The sequence below is a fragment of the Staurois parvus genome, unplaced genomic scaffold (assembly GCF_062004578.1).
Source record: "Staurois parvus isolate SC_StPar_1 unplaced genomic scaffold, SC_StPar_1.0 ptg002881l, whole genome shotgun sequence".
In the NCBI taxonomy this organism is placed as follows: domain Eukaryota; kingdom Metazoa; phylum Chordata; class Amphibia; order Anura; family Ranidae; genus Staurois; species Staurois parvus.
Window position 1 is genome coordinate 92,567 of NW_028320677.1, and position 17,290 is coordinate 109,856.

The 17,290-nt window shown below is 49.9% G+C and overlaps 1 long non-coding RNA gene across 1 annotated transcript in view; it reads left to right on the forward strand.

Annotated features, from left to right (window-relative positions):
- LOC149428977 (uncharacterized) overlaps positions 1-15,926 on the forward strand; it is a 65,101-nt gene extending 49,175 nt beyond the window's left edge. The window contains exon 3 of the long non-coding RNA XR_016310651.1: positions 15,793-15,926. This is a non-coding gene — a long non-coding RNA (uncharacterized LOC149428977). The remainder of the gene's footprint in view (positions 1-15,792) is intronic.
- The last annotated feature ends 1,364 nt before the right edge of the window (positions 15,927-17,290 follow it).

Here is a 17,290-nt window from a genome sequence, read left to right on the forward strand (position 1 = left end):
GCCTGCTTGTCTGAAGCCGGTTGTATTTGCATAAGTAACGCCCACATGTGATACTGAGTCTCCATGATTGAAAGAACTGAAATCCAATAAATAAAAGGGGCGGGGTCAGGGGTTGTCAGGCTGGGGAGGAAAGTGCTAGATGATGCTGGACGTCCCCCAGCCTGGAAATGAGGCGGAGCTCTATCTAACTGGCTGCAGCTTCTAATGCACATTGTGAGAACCTCCCAGTGTGCCGTTACATCCGAGTAACCAGGGGAGGAGCCGGTACACCTGTGCAAGACTGAAGGGGAGGAGCCGGTACACCTGTGCAAGACTGAAGGGGAGGAGCCGATACACCTGTGCAAGACTGAAGGAGAGGAGCCAGTACACCTGTGCAAGACTGAAGGGGAGGAGCCGGTACACCTGTGCAAGACTGAAGGGGAGGAGCCGGTACACCTGTGCAAGACTGAAGGGGAGGTGCCGCTACACCTGTTCAAGACTGAAGGGGAGGAGCCAGTACACCTGTGCAAGACTGAAGGGGGGGATTTAGGTTAGTTTTTATTTGAATAGAGAGGAAGATATTGAGGGCATCACACAGCAGGCCTGGATCTAGGGGGGTTCTGGAGTGGGTGGGGTCCCCCCTCCCCCCCAGATTTCAGGGATATGATGTATGGGGGACTCTGATAGGGACTATGATGTATGGGGGACTCTGATAGGGACTGTGATGTATGGGGGGCTCTGATAGGGACTATGATGTATAGGGGGCTCTGATAGGGACTGTGATGTATGGGGGGCTCTGATAGGGACTGTGATGAATGGGGGGCTCAGATAGGGACTATGATGTATGGGGGACTCTGATAGGGACTGTGATGTATGGGGGACTCTGATAGGGACTGTGATGTATGGGGGGCTCTGATAGGGACTATGATGTATGGGGGGCTCTGATAGGGACTGTGATGTATGGGGGGCTCTGATAGGGACTGTGATGAATGGGGTGCTCAGATAGGGACTATGATGTATGGGGGACTCTGATAGGGACTGTGATGTATGGGGGACTCTGATAGGGACTGTGATGTATGGGGGACTCTGATAGGGACTGTGATGTATGGGGGACTCTGATAGGGACTGTGATGTATGGGGGACTCTGATAGGGACTGTGATGTATGGGGGGCTCTGATAGGGACTGTGATGTATAGGGGACTCTGATAGGGACTATGATGTATGGGGGGCTCTGATAGGGACTGTGATGTATGGGGGGCTCTGATAGGGACTGTGATGAATGGGGGGCTCAGATAGGGACTGTGATGTATGGGGGACTCTGATAGGGACTGTGATGTATGGGGGGCTCTGATAGGGACTGTGATGTATGGGGGACTCTGATAGGGACTGTGATGTATGGGGGGCTATGATGTACAGAAGTATGTAGTCTGCTCCACCTTTATCTGTATAGGGAAGGGAGGTCTCCCCACATATGTAGTCTGCTCCACCTTTATATGGAGAGGGAAGGGAGATCTCCCCCACATATGTAGTCTGCTCCACCTTTATATGGAGAGGGAAGGGAGATCTCCCCCACATATGTAGTCTGCTCCACCTTTATGTGGAGAGGGAAGGGAGGTCTCCCCACATATGTAGTCTGCTCCACCTTTATATGGAGAGGGAAGGGAGATCTCCCCCACATATGTAGTCTGCTCCACCTTTATCTGTGTAGGGAAGGGAGGTCTCCCCACATATGTAGTCTGCTCCACCTTTATCTGTATAGGGAAGGGAGGTCTCCCCACATATGTAGTCTGCTCCACCTTTATATGGAGAGGGAAGGGAGGTCTCCCCCACGTATGTAGTCTGCTCCACCTTTATATGGAGAGGGAAGGGAGGTCTCCCCACATATGTAGTCTGCTCCACCTTTATCTGTGTAGGGAAGGGAGGTCTCCCCACATATGTAGTCTGCTCCACCTTTATCTGTATAGGGAAGGGAGGTCTCCCCACATATGTAGTCTGCTCCACCTTTATCTGTATAGGGAAGGGAGGTCTCCCCCACGTATGTAGTCTGCTCCACCTTTATATGGAGAGGGAAGGGAGGTCTCCCCCACATATGTAGTCTGCTCCACCTTCATGTGGCTCGGGGGTCCCATGGGTACACGGGAGGTTTGGGGTCGATCTAGGACGGTTTCTCGTTCTTCGTTTGTTCTGGAAGCCATCAGAGATGAGCCGGGTGGCTGATTCTTGGCTCCGGCTCCGCCTTTGTCCGATGTTCTTCTCTCGGCGTGCTGCTCAGTCCCATCCTTATCTCCTGCAGGGACTGGAATGTTTGGCCCCTTGTGGTCCCATGTGGCCCTCTGTGCTTGGCTCCTCTTGTGTGTTTGATGTGTGTCCAGTTCCCTCCATCTCCCTCCCGTACAATGGCTCCTCTCAGATCTCATATTTTGGGGCCCGTCCCTGTATTCTGCCTTCAGGTGGCCCCCGAGCTCCAGGCACAGGGTCATCTTTGTTTTCTCGGCTCTCAGTGTTCGGATGAAGAAGTCGGCGTTGCTTGTAGGAATGTTCTTTGTTGTTGTTGTTGTTGTCCCCCCCCCCGGCCGCCATCGTCCTCCCGCCAATTTCTGGGACATCTTACTCACCTCTTCCTGAAGAATTGGGTTGTTTGTGAGCCCCCTGATGCTGGTATTGTACCTCAGACACAGCGGTCCTCCCTGACCCCGGGGACCCCCATCTGCCGGGAATCTCAGCTGTGTCAGCAGCATGTCCCCTCCAGAACTTTCATAGAGAAAAAACAGTTTTGGGCGGAACTCCTACAGGAAAGTTTCAACTTTTTATCCATTTAATGAGATCTAATGATTTCTGAAAAGTGGTTGTAAAGCTCAGACATGAAATATGAACAGAGCACATCCCTCTATAGTGTGTCCCTGTCTCAGTCCAGAGCACTGAGTGTCATTTCTGTCTGCTGCCTCCTTCCTCTGCTATCAGCATGAGTCACTTCTGACAAGCTTTCCTGACACCAAGAAATACATGGTGACAGGGGAGGGAGCTCCGGCACACAGCCTGTGATTGACAGCCTCAGCCCTGTGAGCTGTATGAAGGGGGTGTGTCCCTTCCCTCCAATCAGCTCCCAGAGCTCTCCTCAGTAAGCTCTGCAGGTCAGCTCCCCGACCCCTTTTTTCTGACCTCGCAGATAAGCTTTTTAAATTCAGCAAGTTGGATGTAACAGGACTAACCGTCCACCAAGGGCAGGACTGACAACTCATGGGGCCCTCAGGTAATAGGGGATCATGGGGCCCCTGTGTCCTTGCCCAAACTCAAAAAGGCCTATGAAAAAGGTACCAGGGGCATCTCATGGGGCCCCCTGCTGACCCTGGGCCCTAGTTTCCAAATGGTCAGTCCGCCCATGCCATCCACACTCAAAATTGGTGTTCCCCTCAGATGATGTGCGGGTGCACGAAACGCGTAAGGAGGAGCCAATAATGCCATGACGTCACGCCGCCGGACCAACGTGGAGCTCCGGCGGCCATCTTTGAGTGTGGACGGTTAGTCCTGTTGGATATCTTTGCACAGCTATTGTTTGCATTTACCTGAATGCTTTTATACATTCAATGACTACACTATGGGCATCTCTGCTTTAACTCCCCTGGGGGGCATTGATTTTCAGACCCCCCAGTATCCAGTCTCCAGAGAGGGAGCCCCCTGTACACCCTGTGAGCTCCATCCATCCCTTAAGGGGAACTCTGGTGTTTTTCTGATCATCATTTAAAAGACCCATACACCCTGTGAGGGATTGAACCCGCTCCTGTCCTTTCATAGATGACCTTTGATGACCTCAGGATTTATTATACAAACGCGCCTTTTATTATGCGTTCCGGTGAGTGCGCATTTCTTCTACATCTGATTATACAATCACCGAATTCAGGAGAACGCAGGATTCCTATGAGCACCTAAAGTATGAACATTTCTCAGGATTTTATCCTCTTAGGATTCATGATATTTATTCACTTGTACCTTTTTTATTGAATTTAATATTTTTAGCGCTGCACATTTTTGTATTTATTGCATTTTTAGAAGTGCAGGGACTTCTTCCCTTCATGTCACGGGCACGGGAGTCCATTCAAATGTACCGGCTCCTCCCCTTCAGTCTTGCACAGGTGTACCAGCTCCTCCCCTCCAGTCTTGCACAGGTGTACCAGCTCCTCCCCTCCAGTCTTGCACAGGTGTACCAGCTCCTCCCCTTCAGTCTTGCACAGGTGTACCAGCTCCTCCCCTTCAGTCTTGCACAGGTGTACCAGCTCCTCCCCTTCAGTCTTGCACAGGTGTACCAGCTCCTCCCCTCCAGTCTTGCACAGGTGTACCAGCTCCTCCCCTGGACTGAAACGCCTTCCTCTGATGTCACTGCACACTGGGATCTTCTCACAGGTGTACTGGCTCCTCCCCTTCAGTCTTGCACAGGTGTACTGGCTCCTCCCCTTCAGTCTTGCAGAAGTGTACCGGCTCCTCCCCTTCAGTCTTACACAGGCCTACCGGCTCCTCCCCTTCAGTCTTGCACAGGTGTACCGGCTCCTCCCCTTCAGGCTTGCACAGGCGTACCGGCTCCTCCCCTTCAGTATTACACAGGCGTACCGGCTCCTCCCCTTCAGTCTTGCACAGGCATATCGGCTCCTCCCCTACAGCCTTGCACAGGTGTACCAGCTCCTCCCCTTCAGTCTTGCACAGGTGTACAGGCTCCTCCCCTTAGTCTTGCACAAGTGTACCGGCTCCTCCCCTTCAGTCTTACACAGGTGTACCGGCTCCTCCCCTTCAGTCTTGCATAGGTGTGCTAGCTCCTCCCCTTCAGTCCTGCACAGGTATACTGGCTCCTCCCCTTCAGTCTTGCACAGGTGTATTGGCTCCTTCCCTTCAGTCTTGCACAGGTGTACTGGCTCCTCCCCTTCAGTCTTGCACAGGTGTACTGGCTCCTCCCCTTCAGTCTTGCACAGGTGTATCGGCTCCTCCCCTGGACTGACACGGCTTCCTCTGATGTCACTGCACACTGGGATCTTCTCACAATGTGCATTAGAAGCTGCAGCAAGTCAGGTAGAGCTCCGCCCCATTTCCAGGATGGAGGACGTCCAGCATCATCTAGCACTTTCCTCCGCAGCCTGACTGTCCCTGGCCTTTTAATTGGATTTCAGTTCTTTGGATCATGGAGGCTCAGCATCATTATGTACTGCAATGAATTCTGATTGGTGGCGCTTAAAGTGGCACAAAACATCGTATTCCAGTCTGTATTCTGTCCTTCAGCCTCCAAATCTACAAAGTCCTTCTATTACTGTGATGTGACTTCCTGTCAGAGGGCGGGTCCTTCTCCATGGACCCCCCCGTTCCTTCTCCATGGTCCCCCCGTCCCTTCTCCATGGTCCCCCCATCCCTTCTCCATGGTCCCCCCGCCCCTTCTCCATGGTCCCCCCATCCCTTCTCCATGGTCCCCCCGCCCCTTCTCCATGGTCCCCCCCATCCCTTCTCCATGGTCCCCCCCGTCCCTTCTCCATGGTCCCTCCCGTCCCTTCTCCATGGTCCCCCCCGTCCCTTCTCCATGGTCCCCCTGTCCCTTCTCCATGTTCCCCCCCGCCCCTTCTCCTTGGTCCCCCCCGTCCCTTCTCCATGGTCCCCCCGTCCCTTCTCCATGGTCCCCCCATCCCTTCTCCATGGACACCCCGTCCCTTCTCCATGGTCCCCCCGTCCCTTCTCCATGGTCCCCCCGTATGTAGGGACCGTCACCCTCTCTTACCTGCTGCTTGGCCATGGACTATGGGATGTAGACTATGCATTATATACAATGGACTATGAGACTAGGGACTATAGACTATGGGACCTTGCATTATGGACTATGAGACTAGGGACTATAGACTATGGGACCTTGCATTATGGACTATGAGACTAGGGACTATAGACTATGGGATTATGGACTATGAGACTAGGGACTATAGAATATGGGACCTTGCATTATGGACTATGAGATTTGGGACTATAGACTATGGGATTATGGACTGAGACTAGGGACTATATACTAGGACTATAGATTTGGGACTATAGACTATGGGACTATGCATTATGGACAATGGGATTATGGACTATGGACCATCAATTTGGGAGTATGGACTGTTGGAGATGGGACTAGGGACTATAGATTATGGACTATGAACTGTGAGACTAAGAATTATGCAATATGAACTATGGGACTAGGGACTATCAGACTATTGACTATGCTTTATGGACTATGGGATTATGGACTATGGGACTAGGGACTACAGACTATGGACTATGTATTATGAACTATGGAACTAGGGACTATAGAACTATAGACTATGCATTATGGGCTATGGGACTATTGACTATGAAATATGGACCTGTGAACTATTCATTATGGATGATGGACTGTGAACCATGGACAATGCACTACGGACTATAGGACTACGGACTATGGGACTACGGACTATGGGACTACGGACTATGGGACTACGGACTATGGGACTACGGACTATGGGACTACGGACTATGGGACTACGGACTATGGGACTACGGACTATGGGACTACGGACTATGGGACTACGGACTATGGGACTACGGACTATGGGACTACGGACTATGGGACTACGGACTATGGACTATGGGACTACGGACTATGGGACTACGGACTATGGGACTACGGACTATGGACTATGGGACTACGGACTATGGACTATGGGACTACGGACTATGGGACTACGGACTATGGGACTACGGACTATGGGACTACGGACTATGGGACTATGGACTATGGGACTATGGACTATGGGACTATGGACTATGGGACTATGGACTATGGGGCTACGGACTATGGGGCTACGGACTATGGGGCTACGGACTATGGGGCTACGGACTATGGGGCTACGGACTATGGGGCTACGGACTTTGGACTACGGGCTACGGACTACGGACTACGGGCTACGGACTACGGGCTACGGACTACGGGCTACGGACTATGGACTACGGGCCATGGACTACAGACTATGGACTACAGACTACGAACTATGGACTACGGAACTGTGGACTATGCATTAGGGACTATAGGAATGTTGGACTATGGACCGTGAACTATGGACTATCAACTATGGGACTAGGGACTATAGACTAAGCATAATCGACTATGGGACTATTGATTATGAACTATGAACCTGTGAACTATGGACTATACACTGTGGGACTATAGATTATGGGCTAGGAGACTAGAGACTGTAGACTATGGAAGGTGGTCTGTGGATGGTGGGCTGTGGTCTATGGGACTATAGATTATGGACTATGGGACTAAGGACTATGCCTTATGGACTATGAGACTAGGGACTGTAGACTATGGACCATGAACTGTGGACTATGGGACTATAGATTATGTACTATGAGACTAGGGACTGTGGATGGTGGACTGTGGACTATGGGACTATGGATGGTGGACTATGGACTTTGGGACTGTGGATGGTGGACTATGGGACTGTGGATGATGGACTAAGGGACTGTGGATGGTGGGCTGTAGACTATGATAGGTGGACTGTGGATGGTGGACTATGGGACTGTGGATGGTGGGCTGTGGACTATGATAGGTGGACTGTGGATGGTGGACTATGGGACTGTGGATGGTGGGCTGTGGACTATGGAAGGTGGACTGTGGACTATGGGACTGTGGATGGTGGGCTGTGGACTATGGGACTGTGGATGGTGGACTGTGGACTATGATAGGTGGACTGTGGATGGTGGGCTGTGGACTATGGAAGGTGGACTGTGGACTATGGGACTGTGGGACTATGGATTATGGGACTGTGGATGGTGGACTGTGGACTATGGAAGGTGGACTGTGGATGGTGAACTATGGGACTGTGGATGGTGGACTGTGGGACTGTGGATTATAGGACTGTGGATGGTGGACTATGGGACTGTGGATTATGGGACTGTGGATGGTGGACTGTGGATGGTGGACTGTGGATTATGGGACTGTGGATGGTGGGCTGTGGATGGTGGGCTGTGGATTATGGGACTGTGGATGGTGGGCTGTGGACTATGGAAGGTGGACTGTGAATGGTGAACTGTGGGACTGTGGATTATGGGACTGTTGAGAGTCTTGGGAGCTCCCAGGGGATAATACAAGGAGGCAGAAAGTCCCGGAAGGGACTTGTTTACATTTATGGCAGTGAAAGCCGTCGGTTGATCCATGGTTTTACAACCCAGACTAGAGCCCCCCCCCCCCCCCCCCGCTCTGGGCGGTACACGGTGCGCGGCGGCGATGCTTTGCACCCACAATGAAACGCCATGTCATTCACCGATCTCTCCCCATCCCACAGGGTGCAATGCTTGAGGTGGTGGCGGCTGGGGGGGGGGGGGGTTGTCATTAATGCATGCAGCGGGGAGGTGACATCCCGCCTCTTTGCTGTCCGTCAAACGCTCTCTGAAAAGCGATCCACCATGGTTGCTGTTCAGAGGGGCAGTATAGCTGCGAGTGTGAATGAGCCCTACCAATCAATGAAAGCTTCTTTTAGCCGTCGGTACAACCGGAAGCTGCTTTTTGATTGGCCGCTGTGTGACAGTCTCCGCTGCACTAGGCCTCCGCTGTATTATACTCCCTCCAGGTGGATGCTGCAGGCCGGCGCAGCGATTTACATTCCTGGGAAGTTTCTGCACTCCTTATACAAGTCCCAACCTGAGGAGTTCCAACGTAAATCATTCGGTGACACCAACTCGGATTGGAACCAACAAGTGAGCAGCGACCTCAGCGACCCGACAGGCGGGCTGGTTATAGGTGGTATAATGGAGGGCAGAGGACTCCTCTGATTGGGTGGATGTTGGGTATCCATCAGCAGGAATGTGCGCTCGGCCCCGGGGAGTCCAGAATGAATGTCACAGCTGTACGGCCGCGTTCAGATCCTGCGACTCGCGTTCCTGCGGTCCCACTTGTGATTTTTAAAGTGCGATTTACGCACGTGTCGCGCGTGCCACAGCCTGTTCACTTCAGCGGTCCGCCCTACATGCCTTTGTCACCCAAAAGAAACGTTTTTTTGGTTTTCATGTCACGACGCTTCGCTTTTGTGTCCTCAGCAGAGTCGACCTGACAGGCAGCAAGGCCGCCGAACGCTACACATGCAAGTAAATGGGGAAGCCACGCAAATGCGACAAAAAGCTCACGCAATGCTTGCAGTTGCAGCGCGATCGCCAGAAAAACTGGGGTTATAACAGGCGGTGAGGAGGCGTCGCATCGCTTCCTCGCACAGATCTGCAAAGGAGATTTGGATGCGCCTCTAAATCTACCCTGAAGGATGAAAAATGTAACAAATTTTTAAAGTGCGATTTACACGCATGTCGCTCATACCGCAGCCTGTTCACTTCACCTGCCCGCCCTACATGCCTTCGTCGCCCAAAAGAAACTCCTGCTGCTTTTTTGGGCGCCTTGCTCTGAGCTATTTTTAAATGCACGAGACACCCGCAGCAAAATCACACCCTGTTTGTGGTGCCATTAGGAATAGATCGGAGTTGTAGTGTTTCCTCCGGCGACTCCAAATCGCCAAGTGTGAGCGCAGCCTAGGGCCTTGTTTAGACTAGCGGCTGGATGGCGGTAGAAATATGCGGTTGAACAGCGTTTTTGTCACCTGACAACCGCCCCGCCTTAAGCTGCAATAGGCAGCAGACGGCTGTTGTTTTCATGCCGCGACGCTTCGCAGCTGCAGCAGAGTCGACCCGACATGACACCGGGCAGCAAGGCCGCCGAACGCTACACATGCAAGTCAATGGTGAAGCGCCGCAAATGCTACGGAAAGCTCATGCAATGCTTGAGGTTGCAGCGCGATCGCCAGCAAAAATGGGGTTAAAACAGGCAGTGAGGAGGCGTCGCATCGCTTCTGGAGTGCGAATTAAATGCACGTTTTGCCGTGCGATTCTGTCACAAGACACCCGCGGCAAAATCACACCTTGTTTGGGGTGCCATTAGGAATAGATCAGAGTTGTAGTGTTTCCTCCGGCGACTCCAAATCGCCAAGTGTGAGCGCGGTCTAGGGCCTCGTTTGGACTAGCGGTTGGATGGCAGTAGAAATGTGCGGTTGAATGTTTTGTCGTCTGACAACCGCTCCGCCTTAAGCTGCAATAGGCAGCGGATGGCGGTTGTTTTCATACCACGATGCTTTGCTTCGTGGCTGCAGCAGAGTCGACCCGACATGTCACCGGGCAGCAAGGCCGCCGAACGCTACACATGCAAGTCAATAGGGAAGCCGCGCAAATGCTACGAAAAGCTCATGCAATGCTTTCGATTGCAGCACAATCGCCAGAAAAAATGGGGTTAAAACACACGGTGAGGAGGTGTCGCATCGCTTCAACGCCCGCTCTCAGTAGCCTCTGGAGTGCAATCCTAACACAGATCTGCAAAAGAGATTTGGATGCACCTCTAAATCTACCCTGCTGCTTTTTTGGGTGACATGCTTTACGACATTTTTAAACGCACATTTTGCTGCATGTTTCTGTAACAAGACAGCCGCGCCAAAATCACACCTTGTTTGGGGTACCATTAGGAATAGATCAGAGTTGTAGTGTTTCCTCTGGCTACTCCAAATCGCCAGGTGTGAGCGCAGTCTAGGGCCTTGTTTTAGACTAGCGGTTGGATGGCGGTAGAAATGTGCGGTCGAGCAGCGTTTTTGTCACCTGACAACCGCCCCGCCTTAAGCTGCAATAGGCAGCGGATGTGGGGGGGTTTTCATGCCACGACACTCTGCTTCGTGGCCTCAGCAGAGTTCACCCAACGTGTATCATTCACCGGGCAGCAAGGCCGCTGAACGCTACACATGGGGAAGCGTCGCAAAAAACGGAAACCTCGTTCAGTGCTTGCGGTTGCAGTGCGATCGCCAGCAAAAATGGAGTTCAAATAGGAGGTGTTGCATCGCTTCCTCGCCGGCCCTTAGCAGCCTCTGGAGTGCGATCCTAACACAGATCTGCAAAGGAGATTTGGATATTCCTCGAAATCTACTCTGAAGGATGAAAAATGTAACAAATTGTAACAAGTGCAAATTATTATTGTTATACAGGATTTATATGGCGCTGACAGTCTGCGCAGCGCTGTACAACATGAGGGCAGAAGGTACAATTACAATCCAATTTCATATAGGAGGAATCAGGTCTTTAGAGCTTACAATCTAAGAGGGGAGGGGTCAAGTGATACAAAAGGTAATAACTGTGGGGGATGGGCTGATGGTGAAAATACATGTTCAGTTGTTGGGTGGAGGGCAGGATAGGTTTCTTTGAAGAGAAAAGTTTTCAGGGATCGCCGAAAAGTGAACAGAGTAGGAGATAGTCGGACAGATTGGGGTAAGGAATTCCATAGGATGGGAGAGGCTCGGGGGAAGTCCTGTAGGCAAGCATGGGTGGAGGTGACAAGGGAACTAGAGAGCAGGAGGTCTTGGGAGGAAGGAGAATGATTTGGTTGCTATTTATGGACTAGGTTAGTGATGTAGGTGTAGGCTAGTGGAGGGATTGGCAGAGAGGGGTGGAAGACACTGAATGGAAGCCAGTGGAGAGATCAGCAGAGAGGGTTGGAGGACACTGAATGGAGGCCAATGGAGAGATCGGCAGAGATTGGTGGAGGACACTGAATGGAAGCCAGTGGAGGGATCGGCAGAGAGGGGTGCAGGACACAGAATGGAGGCCAATGGAGGGATTGCCAGAGTGGGGGACACTGAATGGAGGCCAGTGGGGAGATTGGCAGAGAGGGGTGGAGGACACTGAATGGAGGCCAGTGGAGGGATTGGCATAGAGAGGGGTGGAGGACACTGAATGGAGGCCAGTGGAGGGATTGGTAGAGAGGGGTGAAGGACACTGAATGGAAGCCAGTGGAGGGATCGGCAGAGAGGGGTGGAGGACACAGAATGGAGGCCAATGGAAGGATTTCAAGAGTGGGGTGGGGGACACTGAATAGAGGCCAGTGGAGGGATCAACAGAGAAGGGTGGAGGACACTGAATGCAGGCCAGTGGAGGGATTGGCAGAGAGGGGTGGAGGACACTGAATGGAGGCCAGTGGAGGGATTGGCAGAGAGGGGTGAAGGACACTGAATGGAGACCAGTGGAGGGATTGGCAGAGAGGGATGGAGGACACTGAATGGATACCAGTGGAGGGATTGGCAGAGAGGGGTGTTGGACACTGAATGGAGGCCAGTGGAGGGATTGGCAGAGAGGGGTGGCAGATACAGAACGGTTAGTAAGGTGGATGAGTCTGGCAGCAGCATTCATGATAGACTGAAGAGGGGATAGCCTGCGATGAGGTCGGCCAATGAGGAGGGAGTTACAATAGTCAAGGTCAAAGATAACAAGGGAGGGAATAAGTTGCTTAGTGGTTTCCGAGGTTAGCAACGGGCGTATCTTGGAGGTTTTACGGAGGTTGGAGATGTTGCGGAGGTTGGAGATGCTGCAGAGGTTGGAGATGTTGCGGAGGTTGGAGATGTTGCGGAGGGTTGGAGATGTTGCGGAGGTTGGAGATGTTGCAGAGGTTGGAGGTGTTGCGGAGGGTTGGAGGTGTTGCGGAGGTTGGAGGTGTTGCGGAGGTTGGAGGTGTTGCGGAGGATGGAGATGTTGCGGAGGTTGGAGGTTTTGCCGTGGTTGGAGGTGTTGCAGCAGTCCAGGTGGGAGATGACCAGGGAGTGGATTAGGAGCTTTGTGGTGTCATTGGTTAGGAAGGGGCGTATCTCAGATGTCACGGAGGTTGAGGTGGCAAGACAGTGATTGGATGTGGGGCCAAAAAGTTAGTTCAGAGTCCAGGATTAGACCTAGAACCCTGGCATGTTTGGACGGGTTGATGGTTGTGCCATCGATCTTGACAGAGAGGTTGGGGGAAGGGGCACATGGGGGAGGAAACATCAAAAGCTCAGTTTTGGATAGATTTAGCTTTAGAAAGTGGTGTGACTCCAGATTGATAGGTTAGTGATACGGAAGGAGACTGATGTTGTGAGCTGAGGTGTAAACAGATAGATTTGAGTGTCCTCAGCGTAGATATTGGAAGCTATGGGAGGCAATTCATTGACCCAGGGAGGAGGTGTAGATGGAGAATAGAACAGAACCTTGGGGAACCTCAACAGAGGAAGGAAGAGGAGGAGAGGAAGTAGAATTCTAAGTGGCACTGAAGGTGCGGTGGGATCAGTAGGATGAGAACCAACCTAGAGCACGGTCATGGAGACCAAAGGAGTTATGTCTTTGAGGAGGGGGTGGGGTGGTCAACCGTATCAAAGGCAGATGAAAGGTCCAGGAGTAGGAGTACAGGATGGCGTCCATTGGTTTTAGCCGTTAGTAAATCGTTTGTGAGTTTCAGGAGAGCCGTTTCTGTGGTGTGTGGAGGGCGCAGTCCAGACTGAAGGGGATCGAGAAGGATATTCCTAATGAGGTGGTCAATCGGTAGCTTGTAGACCCAGCCGCTCAAGGAGTTTGGAGGAAAAGGGGAGCCAGGAGATGGGGCGTAGGTTGTTAAGAATGGTGGGTCCAAGGAAGGTTTTTTAAATATGGTGGTGACTAGGGCATGTTCTAGAGTGTTGGGGAAGCTGCCAGGAGAGAGGGAGAGATTGAAGATGTGATTTGGAGAGTGTAAGGCAGAGCCAGAGGGTGACCGCAGTATTTGAGAGGGAACGGGGTCCAGGGGCAGGTGGTTAACAAATCCATCATTTCCCGGGATTTACATGACGATGCCGCCATCATCACCTGCCGTCTGCTGATCATAGTCAGGGGGTTGCTGGGTACTTCCCATCCGGTCCTAGAATTTCCCTTCCATTAGAATGAGTCCTGTAAATGCATTTTATGTCACCAGATCCATCCCGCCGCCTCAGCCACTGGATGACCACAGGCCATTTGTAAACATCTTGGAACTCGGGGTTACAACTGCAGCCAATTCCTCCTCCAGCTAAGAGACCCCTGATGTCTCCCCAAAGAGGACCTGTCACCTGGCCATCCCATGGGGGGAACCCCTGCCCACCCTTTGTCCCAGCCCTGGATTTGATACACAGCTGTGCAAATCGCATGCAACAAAAACAAATTGCAGCTGCCACCATTTTATTCTACAGGGCCTCTGCCTTCAGGATTTCTAGCAATAAATGCAAATGTTAACGTGTGCAAAAAATATTTTATTAAGGCGCAAAGAGGTTAAACTGCAAGCAGAGCCGATTTTTTTATTTTGTTTTTTTTTTTTGGATGGAGTGGTGAGGGGTTAGATCCACCCTCTCTATTTGCATGGTGAGGCAAGAGGAGATGAAAGGGATGGGAGTTGTCGCCAGAACAGGAACAAGGGGGAATCTTCCAAGGGTGATGCCTGTCTAAAAAAGGGATTATCGGGATTCCCCCTCACTCTCTTCGAGACAAGAAGTTCAGGGAATTCTCTCCACCGGAACACAGAAATATATTTTTTTTCATTAAATAAACCATCAACCCTTCTCTACCCTATCCAAAAGTAATAGGCAAAAAATTGGCTGTGTGCTAACAAAAAAAAAAATTATATATATATATATATATATAAAAATGTATTATTATTAATATTATTATTAATATTATTTTATTATTATTATTATTATTATTATTTATTTTTTAATTCAGTTTATCTTTCTTATTTTTTTTTTAGTGCTAGCCAATTTTTTTGTTCATTATTTTTGGGTAGGGAAGGGAATTATTTAATTCATTAAAATTTTTATTTCAGTAAAATGGAACAGTATAAATATATATATATATATATATATATATATATATATTGTATATGTATACATATATATATACTGTATATGTATATATATATATATACACACTGTATATGTTCTCATATATATATACTATATATATATATATATATATATATATATGTATGTGTGTGTGTGTGTGTATATATATATATATATATATATATATATATATATATATATATATATATATACATTATTTATTTATTTAGACGGTTCTGTTTTACTGAAATAAAAATTTAAATGAATTAAATTATTCCCTTCCCTACCCTATCTAAAACTAATAGACAAAAAATTTACTTCCACTAAAAATAAAAAATTTATTTTATAAATAAACAAATAAAGTAATAATTTAAAAATGTGTGTGTGTGTGTATATATATATATATATATATATATATATATATATATATATATATATATATATATACACACATTTTTAAATTATTGTTATTTATTTATTTATTAATTGATTGATTTTTTTTTTCTGGTTTAGTGCAAGCCAACTTTTTGTTTATTAGTTTTGGATAGGGTAGGGAAGGGAATAATTTAATTAATTTAAATTTTTATTTCAGTAAAATGGAACCATATAAATAAATATATATATATATATATATATATATATATATATATATATATATATATATATATATATAAAAGTATTTTTATTTATATCTGTATATGTATATATATATATACACTATTTTTTTATTTCAGGAACTTATATAGCGCCGTCATTTTCCGCAGCACTTTACATATATATATATATACATTCCCATCAGTCCCGAGTACTATATATATATATTCTGTTCTCAGAATAGCCCCAAGCCGTGGCCTGCAGTGCATGCTGGGACCTTTAGTCCTCTCCTGGCCCCATCTCACCCCATGCTGAGTGCAGGAGGTCAGCAGCCATCGCACACACTCACCATCTTATCTCTGCATTGTCAGACACATCCACTGAAATCACAGTTGCGGAAGTGTCCGTTGCTCGTGTACAATCGTTGCTTGTGTACGATCGTTCCTCATGCTGACGCTTTCGCTGTTCTCATTTTCCATTTAATTTTAAAACTTTTTTCTTTCTATTGCAGCCCAGAAAATCCCAGGACTGAGAACAAGCAGCGACGCTCCCGGGCTGCCGGCACGTGGACGATCCTTGTAGCTGCTCATCTCATCCCGCTGTAGGAGAAGGAAGATGGCGGAGAAGTGCGGAGACGGCGTGCTGGTAGGACGCGTTTTCATTAGTAACAGGCGCACTGCTCTCCATGGTGATGTTTGTCGATGTGTTCTTGTATTTTCTTGTTGTTGCATAAGAGGCAGTGAAGGAAGTATAAGTCGTCTGCCGTGATCGAGCAGCTCTAATAATGGTGGCCGTACCACCATCGCACATCCAAACATAGAAAGCAGAACATAGAAAGTCCAGATTTGATTTTATCCGACACGTGTCGGGGTGCTGAGTCCCCCTTCATCAGGGTTGGATCCTGCTGGACGCAGTGTGTACAGGACTGATAGAACCGGAGGGACCCTGAGGATGAAGGTCCTTGTCAGTCGTCTTCTATCTACCCCTAAAGTTTCATTGAATGTAGAGATGTCATATGACCCACCCCAGTGCCATGTTCACTGCAGTCTCGGTAATCCCGGGACTCCCTCTTTGGCTGAGACAGCAGTGAAATCCATTGGCTCCCACTGCTGTCAATCACAGCCAGTGAGCCAACGAAAAGAAAGAGGGGGCGGGGCTGAGCTGCAGCTCCGTGTGTGAATGGACACACGGAGCAACGGCTGGGGAGTGCACATGTTCGGGTGCCCCCATAGCAAACTGCTTTGTGGGGGCACCCGACAGGAGGGAGGGGCCAGGAGCGCCGGCGGAGGGACCGAAAAGAGGAGGATCCGGGGTGCTCTGTGCAAAACCATTACAATTTAATGTCCTCAGTGACCCCATTACTGTCGTCAGTCCCCCTAATTACTGTTCTCAGTCTCTCCTCATCACTGCCCCCCCCCAACAGCACCCAATTACTGTCGTCAGCTCCCTCCCCCCACAGTACCCCATTACTGTCCTCAGCCCCCCCCAAAGCAACTCATTACTGTCCTCAGCTTCCCCCAAAGCAACTCATTACTGTCCTCAGCCCCCCCCAAAGCAACTCATTACTGTCCTCAGCTTCCCCCCCCCCCCCCCACAGTGCCCTATTACTGTCCTCAATTTCCCCCACAGCACCCCATTACTGGCCTCAACACTCCCTTCCCAGAGTACCCCTTTACTGTCCTTAGCTCCCCCCATCCCCAAAGCGCCCCATTACTGTCCTCAATTCCCCCTACCCCACAGCACTTCATTACTGGCCTCTCTCAGCTCCCCCCCCCCACAGAACCCCATTACTGTCCTTAGCTCCCCCCCCCCACAGTGCCACATTACTGGCCTCAGCTTCCCCCGTCCCCACAGCACCCCATTAATGTCCTTAGCTTCCCCCACAGTGCCCCATTACTGGCCTCAGATCCCCCCATCACCCCGTTACTGTCCTCAGAGCCCCCCACAGTGCCCCATTACTGGCCTCAGCTTCCCCCATCCCCACAGCACCCCATTACTGTCCTCAGATC